This window comes from Rana temporaria, chromosome 8 (genome assembly GCF_905171775.1).
Source record: "Rana temporaria chromosome 8, aRanTem1.1, whole genome shotgun sequence".
NCBI classification, from domain to species: domain Eukaryota; kingdom Metazoa; phylum Chordata; class Amphibia; order Anura; family Ranidae; genus Rana; species Rana temporaria.
Genome location: NC_053496.1, coordinates 166,318,609 through 166,342,433, shown reverse-complemented (window position 1 = coordinate 166,342,433; position 23,825 = coordinate 166,318,609).

Below are 23,825 nucleotides of genomic sequence, written 5' to 3'. Positions count from 1 at the left end.
TTACTTTTTTTTTTCAAAATTGTCGCTCTATTTTTGTTTATAGCGCAAAAAATAAAAACCACAGAGGTGATCAAATACCACCAAAAGAAAGCGCTATTTGTGAGAAAAAGGGACATTCATTTATTTTGGGTACAGTGTCGCACAATTGTCAGCTAAAGCGACGCATCACAAAAAATGGCCTGGTCAGGAAGTCGGTAAAACCTTCCCAGACTGAAGTGGTTAACTGGCAAAATGAAGATAGCGCTGCTAGGCATGCAGACACAATGTCGCCAGTAGGTGTCACTGGTACCACAGGCCGGTATGAGAAGTACAACTAGGTTGAGTTAGGGATATTTATTCTTCTTCCAGACAACCCAGTAGGACTTTCTTAGTCGATGGCGCATTCTGGAAAAGGATATTTATAAAGGACTGGGCCATGTGCTCACTCTCTCTGTATGAGGAGCGGAGCTCCGGGCAGCCGCCTCGATGGACCATGGAGCAGGTAAGTGCCCGGGTGCGCAAAATCACGTACCTGATCAAACACAGCCGGAGCCAATCAGATTCAGCGGGTCTGGCAGCCACGACCCACCGATCATTCGCAGGAGAGACGGATCAGCGGTGTAAACAAAGCATACCGCTGATCTGTCAGTGGGGAAAATGAGAGATCGTGTTTCAGCTAAGCTAAATCACCATCTCTCCTTTTCTAAAGTATAACACTTCCCCCTACAATTAGAAACAACTCACAGGGAACACATTTAACCCCTTGATCACCCCCTAGGGTTAACCCCTTCCCTGCCAGTGCCATTTATACAGTAATCAGTGCGTTTTTATAGCACTGATTACTATTTTGGTGTCTCTGGTCACCAAAAAGCGTCACATAGAGTCAGATTTTTCCAACGCAATGTCGCAGTCCCCGCTAAAAATAGCTGATCGCCGCCATTACTAGCAAAAAAATAAAAGTCCCTAAATCTATACTGTATAAATATAGTATTTATGCGCTGAATACTAGATCAAATAATGCCAACCGTGCTTATAAGTGATTTAAACTCCGAGTGATACCATAATGTAAACCATGATATAGAAACAACAATATATATATAAACAATATAAATGAATCAGATCCACAATAATAGTCCAATTGTGTTAGATGTACACCAGTGGTTCAATTAGGAACAGCACCCAATTCAGTGTAGTGATAGGAAGTGTGATGTGATCACAAACAAGCTCCTGCTTCACAGGTAGAAGGTCTCCTCCACATAGACACCACTCATGGAAAAACAAAAAAAGAGAAACAACTCATAGCGCAGATGGTAGAGCACCAGATACACAAGAGACACTGATCTCTAGCAATAGCACACTCACGATACCGCCGTTCAAACAACGCATATATCCACAGTGCACCGATCCTCCATAGAGCCGCTCAGCTGATGTTTCCTCTCCTCATTCGGATCCACGATCCGTCCCGCTTGTAACTCCTCCCCCACGCGTTACGTCAATGGTCACTTGACGTGACCCATGACTAAGTCAAGTGACCATTGACGTAACGCGTGGGGGAGGAGTTACGAGCGGGACGGATCGTGGATCCGAATGAGGAGAGGAAACATCAGCTGAGCGGCTCTATGGAGGATCGGTGCACTGTGGATATATGCGTTGTTTGAACGGCGGTATCGTGAGTGTGCTATTGCTAGAGATCAGTGTCTCTTGTGTATCTGGTGCTCTACCATCTGCGCTATGAGTTGTTTCTCTTTTTTTGTTTTTCCATGAGTGGTGTCTATGTGGAGGAGACCTTCTACCTGTGAAGCAGGAGCTTGTTTGTGATCACATCACACTTCCTATCACTACACTGAATTGGGTGCTGTTCCTAATTGAACCACTGGTGTACATCTAACACAATTGGACTATTATTGTGGATCTGATTCATTTATATTGTTTATATATATTGTTTCTATATCATGGTTTACATTATGGTATCACTCGGAGTTTAAATCACTTATAAGCACGGTTGGCATTATTTGAGTTAGTATTCAGCGCATAAATACTATATTTATACACTTTCACTCCGTTTGACCTACAACACAATTTGTGCAGCGTTTACTATTTGGTGATTTTTTTAATGGTATAATTTTGATTATTTAATTTAGCGCGGTAGTATCACATTTTTTCCTAAATCTATACTGTAGTTTGTAGACGCTATAAATTTTGCACAAACCAATTTATATATGCTTATTGGGATTTTGTTTAAACAAAAATATGTAGCAGAATACATATTGGCCTAAATTGATGAATAAATTTGATTTTTTACATTTTTTTGGGATATGCATTATATTATTGTCGGTCTTCTTTTGTTTATAGCACAAAAAATTAAAAACGCAGAGGTGATCAAATACCACCAAAAGAAAGCTCTATTTGTGGGAAAAAAAGGCATTCATTTAATTTGGGTACAGTGTCGCATTTCCGCACAATTGTCAGTTAAAGCGACGCAGAGCCGTATCGCAAAAAATGGCCTGGTCAGGAAGTAAGTAAAACCTTCCGGGGCTGAAGTGGTTAACTGGTAAAATGACGTTAGCGCTGCTAGGCACGCAGACACAATGTCACATTTGTTGTCAACTTCGAAACCGTCAATTATTAACTTCCTGATTCTTACAAACATATTTGTGCGTTGATTATCTTGTTTAGCAATGAATCGGCTCTGGATAGGTTCAGTTTCATGGCAGCTTTATTGTTTATATTATAAAGAACAGGAAGTAAAAAAATATATAAAATAATTTTTAATAGCATAATATAAAATAAAATAATAAAAAAAAGGCACACTAAATTTTTGTTTAGAACAAAAAATTAGATATCTGTTTAATAAAACTAGACATGGGCACTACCGAAAAAAATACCGTATTTATCGGCGTATACCGTGCACTTTTTTGCCCTGAAAAACAGGGCAAAATCGTGGGTGCGCGATATACGCCGATACCCGATTTCCCGCGCCGAGTTTGAATACTGCGCCGGCATATACCGAGCGCAGTACACTCGTGTATAGTCGCGCAGGCTCGGCTACTCTCGCGCTCACGTCCTGTACGTCCAGGACGTGAGCGCGAGAGTAGCCGAGCCTGCCCGACTATACACGAGTGTACTGCGCTCGGTATATGCCGGCGCAGTATTCAAACTCGGAGCGGTAATTGAGCAGGGAGGACGCCGCAGAAGGACGCCGGACCCGACGAAGAGGACACCCGAAGCCACAGACGGACGCTGGACCCGACGAGGCCGCCGATGGACGCTGCGCAAGACACCAAAACTGTAAGTACTAAAATCTTTTTTTACAGGAATGTCGGGTCCACTTTAGGGGTGCGCGCTATACGCCGGAGTGCGCAATACCTCGATAAATACGGTAGTTTGTTTTAATTTCATTCGTTTTTGTGTTTTTTTTTTTGTTTTTAGGATCATTCGTTATGATCGAAATGCTTTATTTTGAATACATTTTAAATTTGTAAAAATTTGAATTCCTTACGTTCCATTCATTTAGCTGCGGTATTCGGTATTTCGATGATTCATAAAAATTTGAAATTCGAAAATAAGAGCGAAAATTTGAAGGGGGAGAGCCTGTCTAAGTACATATCAGAATGCTGCATCAAATTATCCTCAAGGGTATTGATCCCAAAGATGCTGACCAAGCTCGTCATGCAATGCATGAATCCATGTATCTTCGCCGCTGCCGCCCACTATTCAGATGGCCGGATGGTGAACGCCGGCCACCTGAATAACGGCAGCTGGTTGGCTGTGTGGAAGTGCCTATCAGAGCCAGCGGCATCAATGGACACAGTGGCGACAATTAAAGGGCACAGTGGCATCAATTGGCACAGTGACGACAATTGGCACAGTGGCTGCGTTTGATGGCATGGCACAGTGGCTGTGTTTGATGGCATGGCACAGTGGTGACAATTGATGGCACAGTGGCTGCGTTTGATGGCATGGCACAGTGGCTGCGTTTGATGGCATGGCACAGTGGTGACAATTGATGGCAGAGTGGCTGCGTTTGATGGCATGGCACAGTGGTGACAATTGATGGCACAGTGGCTGCGTTTGATGGCATGGCACAGTGGTGACAATTGATGGCACAGTGGCTGCGTTTGATGGCATGGCACAGTGGCTGCGTTTGATGGCATGGCATAGTGGTGACAATTGATGGCAGAGTGGCTGCGTTTGATGGCATGGCACAGTGGTGACAATTGATGGCACAGTGGCTGCGTTTGATGGCATGGCACAGTGGTGACAATTGATGGCACAGTGACTGCATTTGATGGCATGGCACAGTGGTGACAATTGATGGCACAGTGGCTGCGTTTGATGGCAAGGCACAGTGGCTGCGTTTGATGGCATGGCACAGTGGTGACAATTGATGGCAGAGTGGCTGCGTTTGATGGCATGGCACAGTGGTGACAATTGATGGCAGAGTGGCTGCATTTGATGGCATGGCACAGTGGTGACAATTGATGGCACAGTGGCTGCCTTTGATGGCACGGCACAGTGGCTGCGTTTGATGGCATGGCACAGTGGTGACAATTGATGGGCCCAGTGGCTGCATTTGATGGGCACAGTGACGCTGCAATTGTTTTTTTTTTTTCTTTTGCGCCCCCCCCAAAAATTTTGAGCACCAGCCGCCACTGCTCTATTGGAAGAGAAAAGCCAAAGGACCAGGGAAGTGGGTTTCTATTACTGGAAACTGAGAGAAAGTGGTGGCCCGAGCTGTTCATGCAGAGATGAGTTTCTCGGATGAGGACAGTGGGACTGAGTCTGAATTGGCAGGGTTTGCCATTCCTGACACTAACAAGCCAGTGAGTGAACTTAGGCCAACCGAATTAATGGCTCAGGTAGCTCAAGCTCAAACCCAAAGGTGGCACCTAATTGTAAAGTGGAAGGAAAATGATAAATGGTTTTCAACTTGTTTTTACAAAATAATATGTGAAAAGTGTGGCATGCATTTGTATTCAGCTCCCCGGAGTCAATACTTTGTAGAACCTCCTTTCACTGCAATTACAGCTGCAAGTCTTTTTTTGGGGATGTCTCTACCAGCTTTGCACATCTAGAGAGTGAGATTTTTGCCCATTTTTCGCAAAATAGCTTAAAGCGGTGGTTCACCCTAAAAACAACATTTTCTTATTCCACTGCCCCCCCACATTACAATTCGATTAAAGCGGGGGTTCACCCTATAAAATAAAATATATTTTTTTTTTCTTCTAGCCTAAAATTCGGCATTGTAGCGCGAGCTACAGTATGCCGGTCTTAATTTTTTTATCGCCGTACTCACAGTGTAATCGTACATAGTAGATTCCGACTGCCCACGGGGAATGGGCGTTCCAATCCAGACGGAAGGTGATTGACGGCCGGCTCTGGCGCGTCACGCTTCTCCGGAAATAGCCGAAATAGGCTTGGCTCTTCACGGCGCCTGCGCATAGTCTGTGCGTAGGCGCCGTGAAGAGCCGAGACCTACTCCGGCTGTCTTCGGGGAGCGTGACGTGCCAGAGCCGGCCGTCAATCACCTTCCATCTGGATTGGAACGCCCATTCCCCGTGGGCAGTCGGAATCTTCTATGTACGATTACACTGTGAGTACGGCGATAAAAAAATTAAGACCGGCATACTGTAGCTCGCGCTACAATGCCGAATTGTATGTTGTTCTGCAGGGTGAACCACCGCTTTAAGGCTCTTATTTTTTCCATGCTGTACATACCTTAGTACAGCATATTCACCCCTGCATCTGGGTTGCGAGTCCCGCGGGAGTGGGCGTTCCTCACATGTGTTTGATTGACATTTTGCCCAAAAACGAGCTCCCCCCCGTTGCGTAAGCCACGTCACGGTTGGCGAAAGGAGCCGAACGGCGAGTCGGCGCTATACTGCGCATGCGCATCGCCGTTCGGCTCCTTTCGCCAATCGTTACGCGGCTTACGCGACAAGGGGAGCTTGTTTTTGGGCAAAATGTCAATCAAACACATGTGAGGAACGCCCACTCCCGCGGGACTCGCAACCCGGATGCACGGGTGAATATGCTGTACTAAGGTATGTACAGCATGGAAAAAATAATAAGAGCCTTAATCGAATTGTAATGTGGGGGGGCAGTGGAATAAGAAAATGTCGTTTTTAGGGTGAACCACCGCTTTAAGCTCTGTCAGATTGGATGGAGAGCCTCTGTGAACAGCAATTTTCAAGCCTTGCCACAGATTCTCAATTGGATTTAGGTCTGGACTTTGACTGGGCCATTCTAACACATGAATATGCTTTGATCTAAACCATTCCATTGTAACACAAGCTGTATGTTTAGGGTTGTTGTCCTGCTGAAAGTAGAACCTCCACCCCAGTCTCAAGTCTTTTGTTGACTCTAACGGGTTTTCTTCCAAGATTGCCCTGTATTTGGCTCCATCCATGGTCCCATCATCTCTGACCAGCTTCCCTGTCCTTGCTGAAGAAAATAATCCCTACAACATGATGCTGCCACCATCATGTTTCACGGTGGAGATGTGCAGTGTTAGTTTTCTGCCACACATAGCGTTTTGCTTTTAGGCCAAAAAGTACAATTTTGGTCTCCTCTAACCAGAGCACCTTCTTCCACATGTTTGCTGTGTCCCCCACATGGATTCTCACAAACTGCAAACAGGACTTCTTATGTCTTTCTTTCCACAATGTTTTTTTTCTTGCCACTCTTCCATAAAGGGCAGATTTGTGGAGTGACCACTAATAGTTGTCCTGTGGACAGATTCTCCCACCTGAGCTGTGGATCTCTGCAGCTCCTCCAGAGTTACCATGGGCCTCTTGGCTGCTTTTCTGATTAATGTTTTCCTTGCCTGGCCTGTCAGTTTAGGTGGGCGGCCATGTCTTGGTAGGTTTGCAGTTGTGCCATACTTTTTCTATTTTCGGATTATGGATTGAACAGTGTTCTGTGAAATGTTCAAAGCTTGGGATATTTTCTTTATAACCAAACCCTGCTTTAAACTGCTCCACAACTTCATCCCTGACCTGTCTGGTGCGTTCCTTGGCCTTAATGATGCTGTTTGATCAGGAAGGTTCTCCAACAAACCACTGAGGGCTTCACAGAACAGCTGTATTTATACTGAGATTGAATTACACACAGGTGGACTAAATTAGATGACTTCTGAAGGTAATTGGTTGCACTAGATTTTAGTTAGGGGTATCAGAGTAGAGGGGGCTGTATACAAATGCACACCACAGTTTTCACATATTTATTTGTAAAAAAATGGACACACCGCCACTGAGTACCAGCAGGCATTGCTATTCCAGGAGGGGAAACCAAAGTCCCATGGCAAATTTTAGATGATATAAAAATGATTTTATTATTTTGCCCGTGAACTTAGTAAAAAATGTTGTTTAGTAGCTCTCCATTCTCAAGCTAGCCTCCATAGCCTCATACACTTAGGGCACTTAGCCCCGATGCATGAGGCTCCAGTGTTTAGCTGAGGTTGGAGGGCAAAGGAACACCTTCCAACCCTGCTGCCGGTGATCTGCCGATATGGTTCCGGCTAACGAGATGGTTCCTGTAAGGACTGCGCAGGCGCAATCCTTGCTGATGGAAATCTCCGAACCTCGGCCGGCATCCAGGGCGACGTGGAATTTGAGGAAAGTGGCCAGTCGGCCTCACGTCCTCGCTTCGCTCGGCCTCCTGGCTCTTTTTTTAACATCCTCCAATCCACGGGGATGTTAAGGAATGAGCCTGGATGCCGGCCGAGGTTCGGAGATTTCCGTCGGCAAGAATTGCACCTGCGCAGTCCTTACAGGAACCATCTGGATAGGGGAACCATACCGACAAGTCACCGGCAGCCTGTCAGACTCTGTGGGAGGCCGACAGCTGCTGTGGCTGGAAGGTGCAGGTAGGTGTACATCTGTTTAGGGCAGTATGTGGCCAAGCTCCAATACCCAGAATGCAGACTGCTTGTGCTCTGAGTATTCGTCCCTGAACAAAGGTAGTTAGGATAGCCACTAAGGCCCAGATTCTCATACAATTACGTTGCTCCTGGGCAGCGTAACGTATGAGATTTACGTTACACCGCCGCAGGTTTACAACGTTAGTGCCTGATTCTCAGAACACTTACCTGTAAACTTGCGGCGGTGTATCGTTAAATCGCTCGGCGCAAGCCCGCCCAATTCAAATGGGGCGGGCACCATTTAAATTAGGCGCGCTCCCGCGCCGAGCGTACTGCGCATGCTCCGTCGGGTAAATTACCCGACGTGCATTGCGCTAAATGACGTCGCACCGACGTCATTTGCTTAGACGTTAACGTAAATGGCCGTCCAGCGCCATTCACGGACGTCTTACGCAAACGACGTCGATTTTTGAAATTTCGACGCGGGAACGACGGCCATACTTAACATTGGCTGCGCCTCATAGACCCAGGGGCAACTTTACGCGTCGGAAAGGCTACGGAAACGACGTAAATTCTCTGCGTCGAGCGCGCGTACGTTCGGGAATCGCCGTAATTAACTAATTTACATAAGCGACGGGGGAAAACGACGTCCGCGACACCTAGCGGCGGGAAACAAAATTGCATTTAAGATCTGACAGCGTAAGAGCCTGTCAGATCTAATGGGTATCTATGCGTAACGGATTCTAAGAATCAGTCGCATAGATACCCGGGGCCAGATTAGGATTTACGACGGCGCAAATGGTGTTGCGCCGTCGTAACGCCTTTGAGAATCTGGGCCTAAGATATTAACAGAAGGTAAAAAAAATAAAAAACCCACCTCACAACTGATGACCCTCTCTGTTCCAGTTTCTTGATCTTCAGTTCTCTTCATCTCCGTTGCTACAAAACTACTTAGACCCAAGACTGTAATGGAGAAAACGGTCTATTTTCTTCGGGTGCTTGCTTATTTGTTTCTCTCAGGCTTCGCCTTGACTACTATAATCCTCCTCCTTCCACACCTTCTTTAGACAACGTGAACTTGCTCTGTAAAGGACAAGTCCAGGCAACAAGTAATTTATTGTTATTTGTAATGCTTCCAGGAAGTAAGTTATTACTGTAATTGCTCGGAATATCAACTAAGGCCCAGATTCTCAAAAGAGATACGACGGCGTATCTCCAGATACGCCGTCGTATCTCCGAGTCTGGCCGGTCGTATCTATGCGCCTGATTCTTAGAATCAGTTACGCATAGATTTCTATTAGATCCGACCGGCGTAAGTCTCTTAACGCCGTCGGATCGTAACTGCATATTTACGCTGGCCGCTAGGGGGCGTGTATGCTGATTTACGCGTCGAAATATGTAAATCAGCTAGATACGCGAATTCACGAACGTACGCCCGGCCGACGCAGTACAGATACGCCGTTTACGTTAGGTTTTTTCCCAGTGTAAAGTTACCCCTGCTATATGGTGGCGTAAGTGCCGCGTACCAATGTTAAAGGGGTGGTTCACCCTAAAAACTACTTTTTTTTTTATTAGACTGGCCCCCCACATTACAATACCATTAAGGCTATTATTTTTTTTGATGCTGTACATACCTTTGTACAGCATATTCACCCGTTGCTTCGGGGTTGCGAGTCCCGCGGGAGTGTGCGTTCCTAACATGTCTATGATTGACATTTTGACCAAAAACGAGCTCCCCCCCGTCGCGTAAGCCGCGTCACGATTGGCGAAAGGAGCCGAACGGCATTGTGCATGCGCAGTATAGCGCCGACTCGCCGTTCGGCTCCTTTTGCAAACCGTGACGTGGCTTACGCGACGGGGGGAGCTCGTTTTTGGTCAAAATGTCAATCACAGACATGTGAGGAACGCCCACTCCCGCGGGACTCGCAACCCCGAAGCAACGGGTGAATATGCTGTACAAAGGTATGTACAGCATAAAAAAAAAATAATAGCCTTAATCGTATTGTAATGTGGGGGGCCAGTCTAATAAAAAAAAAAAAAGTAGTTTTTAGGGTGAACCACCCCTTTAAGTATGGCTGTCGTTCCCGCGACAAAACTTGAAAATTTTACGTCGTTTGTGTAACTCGTCCGTGAATGGGGCTGGACGTAATTTACGTTCACGTCAAAACCAATACGTCCTTGCGGCGTATTAGGAGCAATGCACACAGGTATGTGCCGCTCGTGAAAAACGTCAATCACGTCGGGTCACAGAACATTTACATAAAACACGCCCCTCTGTTCCAAATTTGAATTAAGCGGGCTTACGCCAGGCCTATTTACGCTACGCCGCCGCAACTTACGGAGCAAGTGCTTTGAGAATACAGCACTTGCCCGTCTAAGTTGCGGAGGCGTAACGTAAATAGGTTACGTTACGCCCGCACAAAGTTACGCCAAACTACGAGAATCTGGCACTAAATGTTATTTCTTCATGATGACAGCTACAGTTTCTCACAAAAGTGAGTACACCCCACACATTTTTGTAACCATTTTATTATGTCTTTTCTACAATGTAAAGTAGTGAGTGTACAGCTTGTACAACAGTGTACATTTGCTGTCCCCTCAAAATAACTTAACACACAGCCATTAAAGCGGGAGTTCAACCATTTCCTTTTTTTTTTCCCTTAGATTCCTGCTCGTTTTGTCTAGGGGAATCGGCAATTTGTATTAAAATATGATCCGTACTTACCCGTTTTCGAGATGCATCTTCTTCCGTCGCTTCCGGGTATGGGTCTTTGGGAGCGGGCGTTCCTTCTTGATTGACAGTCTTCCGAGAGGCTTCCGACGGTCGCATCCATCGCGTCACTAGTAGCCGAAAGAAGCCGAACGTCGGTGCGGCTCTATACTGCGCCTGCGCACCGACGTTCGGCTTATTTCGGAAAATCGTGACGCGATGGATGCGACCGTCGGAAGCCTCTCGGAAGACTGTCAATCAAGAAGGAACGCCCATTCCCGCAGCCCATACCCGGAAGTGGCGGAGAAGATGCATCTCGTAAACGGGTAAGTACGGATCATATTTTAAAACAAATAGCCGATTCCCCTAGAGAAAACGAGCATCACTCTAAGGGGAAAATGTGTAAGGTATGGGTGAACCTCCGCTTTAATGTCTAAACCGGTGGCAACAAAAGTGAGTACACCCCTAAGTGAAAACGTCCAAATTGGGCCCCATTAGCGATTTTGCCTCCCCGGTGTCATGTGACCTGTTAGTGTTACAAGCCCTAATGCCTAGTACATATGATTGGTTTTCCCGATGGTCAAAAGACCGCCGGGAAAACCGAGAACCGGCTCGGTCCTGACAGGAAAACTGCCAGGAGAGCTTTGGTCGGGAAAACCGGCCGTGTATATGCTCCTATTTCCCTCATAGGAAAACTGCGGGGGAAAAAAAAACACACCGATCCGCGGCAAGAAAAAAAGAAAACCATGTTCTCTTTTTTTAAACCGCAGATTTTCTGTCGAGAAAACTACTAAAGGAGCATATTTTCCCGGCCAAAGGAAAACACGGCAGTTTTCTCGACAGGGAAAACCGAACGTGTGTACTAGGCATCAGGTGTGAATGGGGAGCAGGTGTGTTAAATTTGGTGTTATCGCTCTCACTCTCTCATACTGGTCACTGGAAGTTCAACATGGCACCTCATGACAAAGAACTGAGGATCTGAAAAAAAATATTGTTGCTCTACATAAAGATGGCATAGGCCAGTGATGGCGAACCTTGGAACCCCAGATGCTTCGGATGCTCATGCACTGTAGTTCATGGGAAATGTAGTTCCAAAGCATCTGGAGTGCTGCCAGCATTGCGGCAATGGTTGAAGGGGGCAGCCTGTCATTGCTCAGACCATACACCGCACACTGCATGAAATTGGTCTGCATGGCTGTCCTCCCAGAAGGAAGCCTCTTCTAAAGATGATGCACAAGAAAGCCTGCAAACAGTTTGCTGAAGACAAGCAGACTAAGGACATGGATTACTGGAACCTGTGGTCTGATGAGACCAAGATAAACTTATTTGGTTCAGATAGTGACAAGCGTGTGTGGCGGCAACCAGGTGAGGAGTACAAAGACAAGTGTGTCTTGCCTACAGTCAAGCATGGTGGTGGGAGTGTCATGGTCTGGGGCTGCATGAGTGCTGCCGGCACTGGGAAGCTACAGTTCATTGAGGGAACCATGAATGCCAACATGTACTGTGACATACTGAAGCAGAGCATGATCTCCTCACTTTGGAGACTGAGCCACAGGGCGGTATTCCAACATGATAATGACCCCCAAACACCTCCAAGAAGACCACTGCCTTGCTGAAGAAGCTGAGGGTAAAGGTGATGGACTGGCCAAGCATGTCTCCAGACCTAAACTCTATTAAGCATCTGTAGGGCATTCTCAAACGGAAGGTGGAGGAGTGGAAGGTCTCTAACATCCACCAGCTCTGTGATGTCATCATGGAGGAGGGGAAGAGGACTCCAGTGGCAACCTGTGAAGCTCTGGTGACCTCCAAGCCCAAGAGGGTTAAGGCAGTGCTGGAAAATAATGGTGGCCACACAAAATATTGACACTTTGGGCCCAATTTGAACATTTTCACTTAGGGGTGTACTCACTTTTGTTGCCAGGGGTTTAGACATTAATGGCTGTGTGTTGAGTTATTTTGGAGGGGACGTGCAAATTTACATTGTTATACAAGCTGTACACTCACTACTTTACATTGAAGCAAAGTGTAATTTCTTCAGTGCTGTCACATGAAAAGATAGAATAAAATATTTACAAAAATGTGAGGGGTGTACTGACTTTTGTGAGAAGAGGGAGAGGGAAAAAAGTAAGAGAAGAGGGACAGAGGAAGACGAGATGAAAAAGGAAGAGGAGAGAGAAGAGGCAAGGGTGGTCGCTGGCTTTTCGGTAAGCCTTCACTTTTACCAGAGGTGGTGGGCAGCACAAGATCTGATTGACTTCACTCATGTTTCTACAGTGTTGTGTTTCACTGGACAGTCACATATGTCTATTAACCACTTGCTTACTGGGCACATATACCCCCTCTCCTGCCCAGGTGAAATTTCAGCTTCCGGCACTGCGTCGCTTTAACTGACAATTGCGCGGTTGTGCGACGTGGCTCCCTAACAAAATTAACGTCCTTTTTTCCCCACAAGTAGAGCTTTCTTTTGGTGGTATTTGGTCGCCTGTGCGGTTTTTATTTTTTGCGCTATAAACAAAAAAGAGCGACAATTTTGAAAAAAAAATACAATATTTTTTACTTGTTGCTATAATAAATATGCCAATTTAAAAATAATTTTTTTTTTCTCAGGTTTAGGCCGATACGTATTCTTCTACATATTTTTGAAAAAAAAAAAAAAAAAAAAAAAAAAAAAATAATCGCAATAAGCGCAAAAGTTATAGGGCCAGATTCACATAGAAGAGCGGCGGCGTAACATATCGTAGATACGTTACACCGCCGCAATTTTTCATCGCAAGTGCCTGATTCACCAAGCACTTGCGATGAAAACCTACGCCGGCGGCCTCCGGCGCAAGGCGGGCCAATTTAAATGGGCGTGTGCCATTTAAATTAGGCGCGCTCCCGCGCCGGACCTACCGCGCATGCTCCGTTTCCGAACTCCCGTCGTGCATTGCGCGCCGTGATGTAATTTTTTCGAACGGCGACGCGCATTGTGTAATTCCGTATTCCCGGACGGCTTACGCAAACGACGTTGATTTTTAAATTTCGACGCGGGAACAACGGCCATACTTTAGACAGCAATACGCTTCTATGAATCAGTCGCATAGATAGAAACAGAGATACGACGGCGTATCAGCAGATACGCCGTCGTATCTCCACTGTGAATCTGGCCCATAGCGCCTACAAAATAGGGGATAGAATTATTACTTTTTATTATCCGTAGCCGTCATTCGAATATAGCGCGGGTCTCAGGAGGTTAAGAACATCATGTTTATGGACATTGCTTTATCGTAATTTTATTACTTCTGTATCATAATCTTTTTCACAATTTATTATCCAGCGCTACACTTTCCATTGTCTATTCTTTGTCTTGTCCCATATCAGGGTTATAGTGTTTAGCTGCAGGACTTCTATCACGGATTTATTTCAATATTTTGCTTTTGTTCACCACACACCTAGCGCAATTTTTTTTTATAATAATGTACATGTATATGCAATACACTTCTTTTTGTGTAGTAATTGTTTTGTCTAATTTTTGAGATGGCTTACCATATTGTGCTGGGCGGTCCTTAACAACTTAAGCCCCGGACCAATATGCTGCTAAATGCCCAAAGGCGTTTTTACAATTCGGCACTGCGTCGCTTTAACAGACAATTGCGCGCTCATGCGACGTGGCTCCCAAACAAAATTGGCATCCTTTTTTCCCCCACAAATAGAGCTTTCTTTTGGTGGTATTTGATCACATCTGCGGTTTTTAGTTTTTGCGCTATAAACAAAAATAGAGCGACAATTTTGAAAAAAATTCAATATTTTTTACTTTTTTCTATAATAAATATCCCCCAAAAACATATATAATTTTTTTTTCCCCTCAGTTTAGGCCGATACGTATTCTTCGACCTATTTTTGGTAAAAAAAAAAAAAAAAAAAACGCAATAATCGTTTATCGGTTGGTTTGCGCAAAATTTATAGCGTTTACAAAATAGGGGATAGTTTTATTGCATTTTTATTTTTTTTACTACTAATGGCGGCGACCAGCGATTTTTTTCGTGACTGCGACATTATGGCGGACACTTCGGACAATTTTGACACATTTTTGGGACCATTGTCATTTTCACAGCAAAAACTGCATTTAAATTGCATTCTTTATTGTGAAAATGACAGTTGCAGTTTGGGAGTTAACCACAAGGGAGCGCTGTAGGAGTTAGGATTCACTTTGTGAGTGTTTACAACTGTAGGGGGGTGTGGCTGTGGGAGTGACGTCATCGATCGAGTCTCCCTATATAAGGGATCACTCGATCGATGCAGCGCCATAGTGAAGCACGGGGAAGCAGTGTTTACATACGGCTCTCCCCGTTCTTCAGCTCCGGGGAGCGATCGCGACGGAGCGGCTATAAACGAATAGCCGCGCCGTCGTCCCGGATCGCTTCCCGAGGGGAACCAGACCGCCGCGTGTAGCGGGGGGGGTCCCGATCGGACCCCCGACCCACGTCTAGGCAGGGACGTACAGGTACGTTGATGTGCCATTCTGCCGACGTATATCTACATGCGGCGGTCGGGAAGTGGTTAAAGGCGTTGTAAAGAAAAAAATGTTTTCACCTTAATGCAATCTATGCATTAAGGTGAAAAAACATTGGATGCTAAAGACCCCCCCCCCCCCCCCGAGCCCCCGTTATACTTACCTGACCCCTCGAAAGTCCCGCGCTCGGTCCCAAGATCCTCTTCGCCGCTCAGCCTGGCCGCTGATTGGCTAGAGCGGATGGATTAAGGGCAGGTCAGACATTGGCTGGCACTGCCGTCAATCACATCCAGTGACGCGCCGAGGTGGCGGGGTCAAGTGACACAGTGACCGCTCGCTGTATCACGGGAGCGCGCCCGCAATTACTGACCACCATACAAGCTCTCTCACATTACTGTGGTGAGCAATTGCGGGGAGGACCAGAGACAGCCGCAGAGGGACCCCAGAAGACGTGGATCGGGGGCCACTCTGTGCAAAACGAACTGCACAGTGGAGTTAAGTATATAAAATTTCCTTTACCAACGCTTTAATGTTTCTTTTGTATTGTATACAAGCCAGTAGGTGGACCTATCCTGCCTTTTAGTTACACAAAGCCATAGGTTCTCATTATGCACCATTATGATTTTCTAGACACTGAGGGCCAGATTCACAGAAGAGATACGACGGCATTTCTCTGAAACGCCGTCGTATCTCTCAGAGTATCTATGCGACTGATTCATAGAATCAGTTACGCATAGATAGCCCTTAGATCCGACAGGTGTAATTGACTTACACCGTCGGATCTTAGGATGCAGTACCTCGGCCGCCGCTGGGTGGAATTTGCGTCTTATTCCAGCGTCGGGTATGCAAATTAGCAGTTACGGCGATACACAAAGGTTTTTCCCGTCGTTACAAGTCTTAGTTTCACGTCGCAAAGTTAAGGCTGCTATTAACATGGTGTAAAATTACTCCACCATGTTAAAGTATGCCCGTCGTTCCCGCGTCGCTTTTGAATTTTTTTTTTCCGGCGTAAGTACGTTACGCACGTCGCGATTTACAAACACGTCGCGCCGCCGTATTTCGCGCAAAGCACGTCGGGAAAATTGCGAACGGAGCATGCGCAGTACGTCCGGCGCGGGAGCGCGCCTAATTTAAATGGTACCCGCCCCATTTGAATTGGGCGGGCTTGCGCCGGACGTGTTTACGATACACCGCCGCAAGTTTACAGGTAAGTGCTTTGTGGATCGGGCACTAACACTGTAAACTTGCGGCGGTGTAACGTAAACAGGTTACGTTACACGGCCGCAATTGTATGTGAATCTGGCCCTGACATCCTAACAACCAATGACATCGTCAGTTAATAAGGAGGATGTCTGTCGTCTCCACAGCATCCTTGTTTGACCCTCCTGTGCCCCTCTTCCTCAGCACTGGGGTGACGTTAGCTGACTGGAGAGAAATTGAGGTGGAGGAGAAACATCGGAATACTAGTCAGTACCAGTGTATTTGCTTTGGAAGAGTAAATCACTTCTAATGATGGGTGTCCTACATGTGGATGTTGCTGCATTATGTAAAGCTTATAGAATCGTTTCTTTTTTTGTTTTTTAGAATGGAGTGCCTTGGGATTGTCTACAATTTAAAAGGTTGCCTCGACTGAATAAAGGTTGAGAAACACTGACTTGATAATATCCGGCCATGCCCCTGAAGAAGATTTATATTCTCCGATCGAAACTCGTCAGGACCACCATCTGGATATTGCATGAGAAATATCTATGAACATATGACCAACAATATTTTCTTAATGTTTTTGTACAGTGAATATATTATGATATTGATGATATAATATATTATGATGGAACCATGCATGTAGGGTATTTGTGATTGCTTTTAATTATGTATAAAGTTTTACACTCTTTTAACCACTTAAGGGCCGCCTCCTGCACATATACTGTCGGCAGAATGGCACAAGAACGTACAGGTACGTCCTCTCTAAGTGCCCAGCCGTGGGTCATGACCCAGTCCGAAGCTCCGTGACACCGATCGCCGCTGGAGTCCCGCGATCAGTCCCCGGAGCTGAAGAACGGGGAGAGGTGTGTGTAAACAGAGCTTCCCCGTTCTTCACTGTGGCGCCGTCATCGATCGTGTGATCCCTTATATAGGGAACCACAATCAATGACATCACACCTACAGCCACACCCCTCTACAGTTAGAAACACAGATGAGGTCATACATAAGCCCTTCAGCGCCCCCTTGTGGTTAACTCCCAAACTGCAACTGTCATTTTCACAATAAACAATGCATTTTAAATGCATTTTTTGCTGTGAAAATTACAATGGTCCCAAAAATGTGTCAAAATTGTCCGAAGTGTCCGCCATAATGTCGCAGTCACGAAAAAAAAAAAAAAAATCGCTGATCGCCGCCATTAGTAGTAAAAAAAATAAAAAAAAATAAAAATGCAAAAAAACTATCCCCTATTTTGTAAACGCTATAAATTTTGCGCAAACCAACCGATAAACGCTTATTGCGATTTTTTTTACCAAAATAGAAAAATAAGTATCAGCCTAAACTGAGGGAAAAAAAATGTTTTATATATTTTTTGGGGATATTTATTATAGCAAAAAGTAAAAAATATTGTTTTTTTTTCAAAATTGTCGCTATATTTTTGTTTATAGCGCAAAAAATAAAAACCGCAGAGGTGATCAAATACCACCAAAAGAAAGCTCTATTTGTGGGAAAAAAAGGACGCTGATTTTGTTTGGGAGCCACATCGCACGACCGCGCAATTGTCTGTTAAAGCAACGCAGTGCCGAATCGCAAAAACTGGCCGGGTCCTTTAGCTGCCTAAAGGTCCGGGTCTTAAGTGGTTAAAGAGTAGTGTCAATTTGCTGCCTGAAAAGACCCAAGGGGGAACTGGTAGTATGCATTACATGCTGTTAGGGATGTGGCAGCTCTTTACTCCTTCCGGGTATTCTCGTTTACTTTTTGTTTAGGATCATGCAGGCTTCCATTACGTTTTGCAGGACCTGATCTCTTTATTGAAAGTAGAAAGTCAGCATCTGAATATTCTGCTTTAGTCCTTCCTGAAGGAGAAATTCTCTTTATTCTGAGCTTAAAGCGGAGTTCCGGCCACAATTTCACTTTTTAAATATAAATACTCCTGTAATACACAAGCTTAATGTATTCTAGTAAAGTTAGTCTGTAAACTAAGGTCCGTTTTGTTAGGTTGTTACAGCATTTAGACACTTTATAAAATAGAAATTGACTGGGGCCATCTTAAGTGTGGGCATCATGAAGCCAGACTGTATGACTTCCTGGATTTCAGCCTTGCAAAACTCGCACATGCTCAGTGCTGCACAAGCAGTGTCAGATCAGGTTTTAGCACCTGTACTGTCCAAGTCACATGATTCTTCGAGACTGGGGAGTGCACAGACTCCTGGAAAGTTACACCCACTACATTCCCAGGAGTCTGTGCGGTGTAGGTTAGGAAGCATTAAGCACCTAGGTGCAGGAAGAGGGAAGATTAACTATTCTGCCTAGCAACAACACTTTGAAGGCATCTAAAAAAAAAAAAAAAAAATTCGTAAAGAACTAATGACATTTTTTTTTAAAACTACTGATGTAATGCTATATTTATGGGTGGAACTCCACTTTAAAAGTGCATAAAAACCCAAAACCAGAAATATAATATATTGCTGCTTACCTGTCCTTAGATGTAGTGGCTGCATTTTTTTTCCGAGCTTTTTTTCCTTTAAGTTTAGCTGGCATTTCTAAAAAGTTCTAGAATGACAATGTTTTCTGGGTTCGGTTTTCAGTATCAGGATGAAAACAGGGTAGACTACAGCACTCCTCCCCTCTTCTCCATTTTCTGGAGAGTATGGATCTGTGGTACTCAGACGCAGCTTAAAAAAAATTACTGATAACAGCACAGGAACTTATCATTCATAAACCAAATAGGAGAATTTTTACAAGTCCGCACAAGTTCTAGAGAGTTTAAAGGGGTGTTCCAGCCTTTTTTTAAGTTTATTAAAAGTCAGCAGCTACAAAAAGTGTAGCTGCTGGCTTTTAATAAACAGACACTTACCTGCTCCACGGCTCCATCGACGCGCCGGCCAGGGCTCCGCTCCTCTCCCCCCCCTCTTCATTCCTAGTGTGGGCACCCGGCAGTGACAGCTTTCGGCTTCACGGCCGGGCACCGCATGCGCAAACGGCGCCGTCCGCTAGGACAGGCGCTCGCCTACAGGGAGGGGCTGCAATAAGGCGATTAAAGCGGTTCTCCACCCTAAAGTGAACTCCCGCTGATCGGAACCCTCCCCCCCTCCGGTGTCACATTTGACACCTTTCAGGGGGAGGGGGGTGCAGATACCTGTCTAAAGACAGGTATTTGCACCCACTTCCGGCCCGGCATTCACAGGCAAAAGACGGGCATTGCGTCACATCCCGTCGCCCCCCCCGTTGTGTGCTGGGAACACTCGGCTCCCAGCACACAGCGGGAGCCAATCGGCGGGCGCGGCGCGACTCGCGCATGCGCCGTAGGGAACCGGGCAGTGAAGCCGCAGCGCTTCACTTCCTGGTTCCCTCAGCGTGGATGGAGGGGGGAGCAGCAGGGTGACGAGCGATCGCTCGTGCTCTGCTGCGGACGGCGCTGGACTCCAGGACAGGTAAGTGTCCTTATATTAAAAGTCAGCAGCTGCAGTATTTGTAGCTGCTGGCTTTTAATATTTTTTTGGGGTGGAACATCCGCTTTAAGCTAATCGCCTTACCAGCCCCTCGGCGGAAGGAGGAAGTGGGACAGGAAGTCCCCTTCTCCTGAAGCCCCCACTCCCCCCCCCAAAAAAAATGACATGCCAGATGTGGCATGTAAGGGGGCGAGGAGTGGGTTAAGCGGAAGTTCCATTTTTAGGTGGAACTCCGCTGTAACAGCCCTCCAGTAGCTCCCAGCCCTTTGAATTCGAAGGAGGACTTCGCAGGACAACAATATTACGATGAACATGAAAGAGGAACTTTCGGTCCTGAAGGATTACTTATTAAAAAGGTGTCATCAACTAATAACTTTTGTATTATATATATATATATATAATATATATATATATATATATATATATATATATATATATAATTTACATGAAAGATTAGCAATATTTAATCGCTAGGGTTGGACCACTAACTTTTCAAAATATGATTTCCACTGGAACCAAACCACTATGCTGTGTGAGATGACACCTGCATGACCGGTAATGAGAGTGTAAGTTATTGCTGATGCTACAGATTCTTTATCATTATACAAGGATGTCCTATATAACCATAACAAATGTATCACTGCAATAATGTCATGCATGAACCCTGAATGTATATATCAGGCCATGTAAAACGTATACAGCGGAACCTGGAACTTGGTTTGAGAGAGTTTTGATTTGCGAGCAACTGTTTTTTTTTTTAATTCTGACTCCGTTTGCGAGTGTTGACTTGCAAGATGAGCAGAATTCAAGCTAAATAGGCCTGCAGTACCTCATTTGGCCTGAGGTGTGGGGGGGCATGAGCTAAGAAAAGCCAAACATTGGCCTGCAGTACCTCATTTGGCCTGAGGTACAGGGGTGCATAAAACGCGCCAAAGTGTCCTCAGGCATTTTTGGCGCTCTCTGACCCCCCCCTCCCACCTCTGGCCGCATTCAGTATTGCATCCCATTGAAGTCAATGCGGAACAAATTATTTTCATTTCCATTGACTTCAATGGGAAAACTCGCTTTGATATGCGAGTACTTTGAATTACGAACATACTCCTGGAACGGACTATGCTCGCAATACGAGGTTCAACTGTATTAGGAAATAAAAAAGTACTCTTGCAGTGGGCCTGGCCCCTCCCCAAACGGCAAGGGTTGAAAGCTTAATAAGTCTAGAGGGTTGTAGTAGAGAAGGTATTTCTTACCTTCCTCTCACTCCAGTAGACACCCTTGATCAGTTAGAACAGCCCGCCAGGGCCTAAGTTGTTCCAGACCATGGTTGCACTCCTGTATCCGCCATGGGTCAATGCAGGGTTCCACCCTGTACAACACATAGCCCTTCACTGTGCATGATGACACCAAGGTTTTGCCCACAAGTACAGAGCTTCAGAGAGAGAACAGTGCCAACTCCTGCTGGAGCGAGGAGTCAGATAAGTAATACAGTCTCTTCTAAAAACGTCTACCAGCAATTAACCATTGCAGTGTGAGGAAGCCCCACTGAAAATATTTTTTTTTTTTATCTTGTTTTTTTGGATTTGGGCTGTATTACCCCATAAACTGCATGTAAAATGTATACCAATATTCCATAACACAAACATATAAAGCATCTGCTCATGCAGACTGTAATCCTAGTGTGAACTGAATTCTGAGTACCTGTGCTGCAAGGTAAACACTAAGGGCTCTTTCACACGAGCGGCCCGTTCAGATCCGCCTGCCAGTTTTTTAGGCGGACCTGAACGGGCACTCCGTGCTCCTCTATGGAGCCGCGGATGTCAGCGGTGACATGCCCGCTGACATCCGACCCACTCCGATCCGCCAAAGTGTGACGGAGGAAAAACCTACTTTTCCTTCCGTCTGGCGGATCGGATGAACACGGACAGACGATCCATGTTCATCCGATCCCCCCATAGGGGAGAGCGGAGAAAAGACAGGGTGGTCCCTGCACAGTGTGCGGGGATCGCCCTGTCATCCACCAGCTCAGCGGGGATCAACGGAGCGATCCCCGCTGAGCAAGCGGAGGTTCACGGGGCGGATCATTACTGATCCGCCCCGTGTGAAAGGGGCCTAAATCACATTTTTGTGGCAGCTTAGACCAATATAAACACCACAGCAACTGATGCTACACGACTAAAGAACTGAATACAATAAGGGATTCTCTTTCCCCCAGCAGGAGGAAGTGTCTTCTGGTGTGCTGGAAACCAAAAGTTGCAAAAAAATGAAAAACAGAGGGTACAGCAAGAATTTTTTGTTACTATACTACTACTACAGTGTACAGCCATAAAAGGTTCAAAGGTAAAAGGTGTCAACTGTGTCTCATTCATAGTTGCAAGGCTGATGGTGATTCCAGCTAATGGTCCAGATTAGCACTGTGGTGCTGTGCATGCTCCTCTTTCCTAAAGCTGGATACACACTATACAATTTTCTGTAGATTTACCAAAGTCATATAATACGATTTCAAACCTTTAAGCCCTGTACACATAATCGGATATCTGATGGGTTTTTTCGTCGGATATCCGATGAAGCTGACTTTCATCAGTCTTGCCTATACACCATCAGTCAAAAATCCGATTGAGCCAAAACGCAGTGACGTACAACACTACGACGAGCCGAAAAAAAAGTTCAATGCTTCCGAGTATGCGTCGACTTGATTCTGAACATGCGTGGATTTTTGTCCGATGGATCGATCGTTTTTTTATCCATAGGAAAAATTTAAAACATGTTCTAATTTTTTTTTACAGATGGAAAAAAAAACAAAAAACGATGGGGCCCACACATGATCGGTTTGTCCGATGAACACAGTCCATCGGTCTGTTTTCATCGGACAAACCGATCGTGTGTACACGGCTTAAAGAGTTTAAATTTGTATGCAATCAGGGAGGCCCTTGCACTACATTTTGGTAAATCTAAAGGAAATCAAACAAAAGTTGTATAGGGTGCATGGGGTCTAGGAGTAATATTCATGCACTGGGGGTCTCCCCCCCATTGGTATCTTGTCAAAGGGGGCATCTCCAGAGACACTTCATGGGTTTTGGCAAAGGGGGCATCTATCATGGGTTTTATCAATGGGGGAATCTCCAGAGACCCTTTATGGCAGGCATGTCCAAAGTCCGGCCCCCCTGTTGATTTAATATGGCCCCCCTGGGGATTTGGATATATATATTGTTTGTGGGCCACAAAAGATATATACCGTATTTATCTGCGCTGCCTTGGAGGGGGCAGGACAAGCGCCGTCAGATTACATGAAGAGAATCTCCTGTTTACTCAGCAGCATCTGTATTGGAAGTCCCGTCTTCTGGGATGCCATTGGACGACTGTTCTGTCTATCGTAGGAGGCGGGACTTTGTATTAAAGAGGCCACAGAGTAAAAAAGACATTCTCCTGTTTGTAAACTGTCGGCACTCGTCCCGCCCTCCTGCCTCTGCCCTCCGAGGCTGCAGATGGGTATCAATCAGGCTGCACTGATGGCAATGGTAAGGCTGCATTCATGGCTGTGAGGCTGCATTCATGGCACGTGTGAGGCTGCATTCATGGCAATGGTGAGCTTGTGCGTGTTATATGCCGATAAATACGGTATATCCAAATAACACGCCCAAGCTCATCCTTAGTCCTGAGCAGCACTCTGGGATTTGGGACACTCCTGCTTTATGGGTTTTGTTACATGGGTGATTCTGTTACTGGCAACAGCTTGACAGTAACAGCATTTTATAAATTTTTTATAAATCTTACTGTTGGAGCAGTCAATGGCTGACTCACCAGTACGCACCAACGCTGCTCTACTGGAGATCACTGTAAATTGACTAATTTAATATCATGCAGCAATTTAAAATTTCCCTTTGTTCCCAAACCAACATTACCCAAAATCTGCTCTCCACTCAAATCTAGTCTTGAAGGACCATTTAACCTACCTTTTAGGATTCTCCCTCTAGCATCTGCCACTAGAGTGACCATATTTTCCCACAAGGCTTTCCTGCAGTGGGGTGGAGGGGTCCGCTTCTGGACCTGCATGCTTTTGAAATTAGACGGTGTCTGTGCAGATGTTCTATGACTAGCCGTTGCCTTTAATTAATATACTGAAAGAAAAAAAAATAC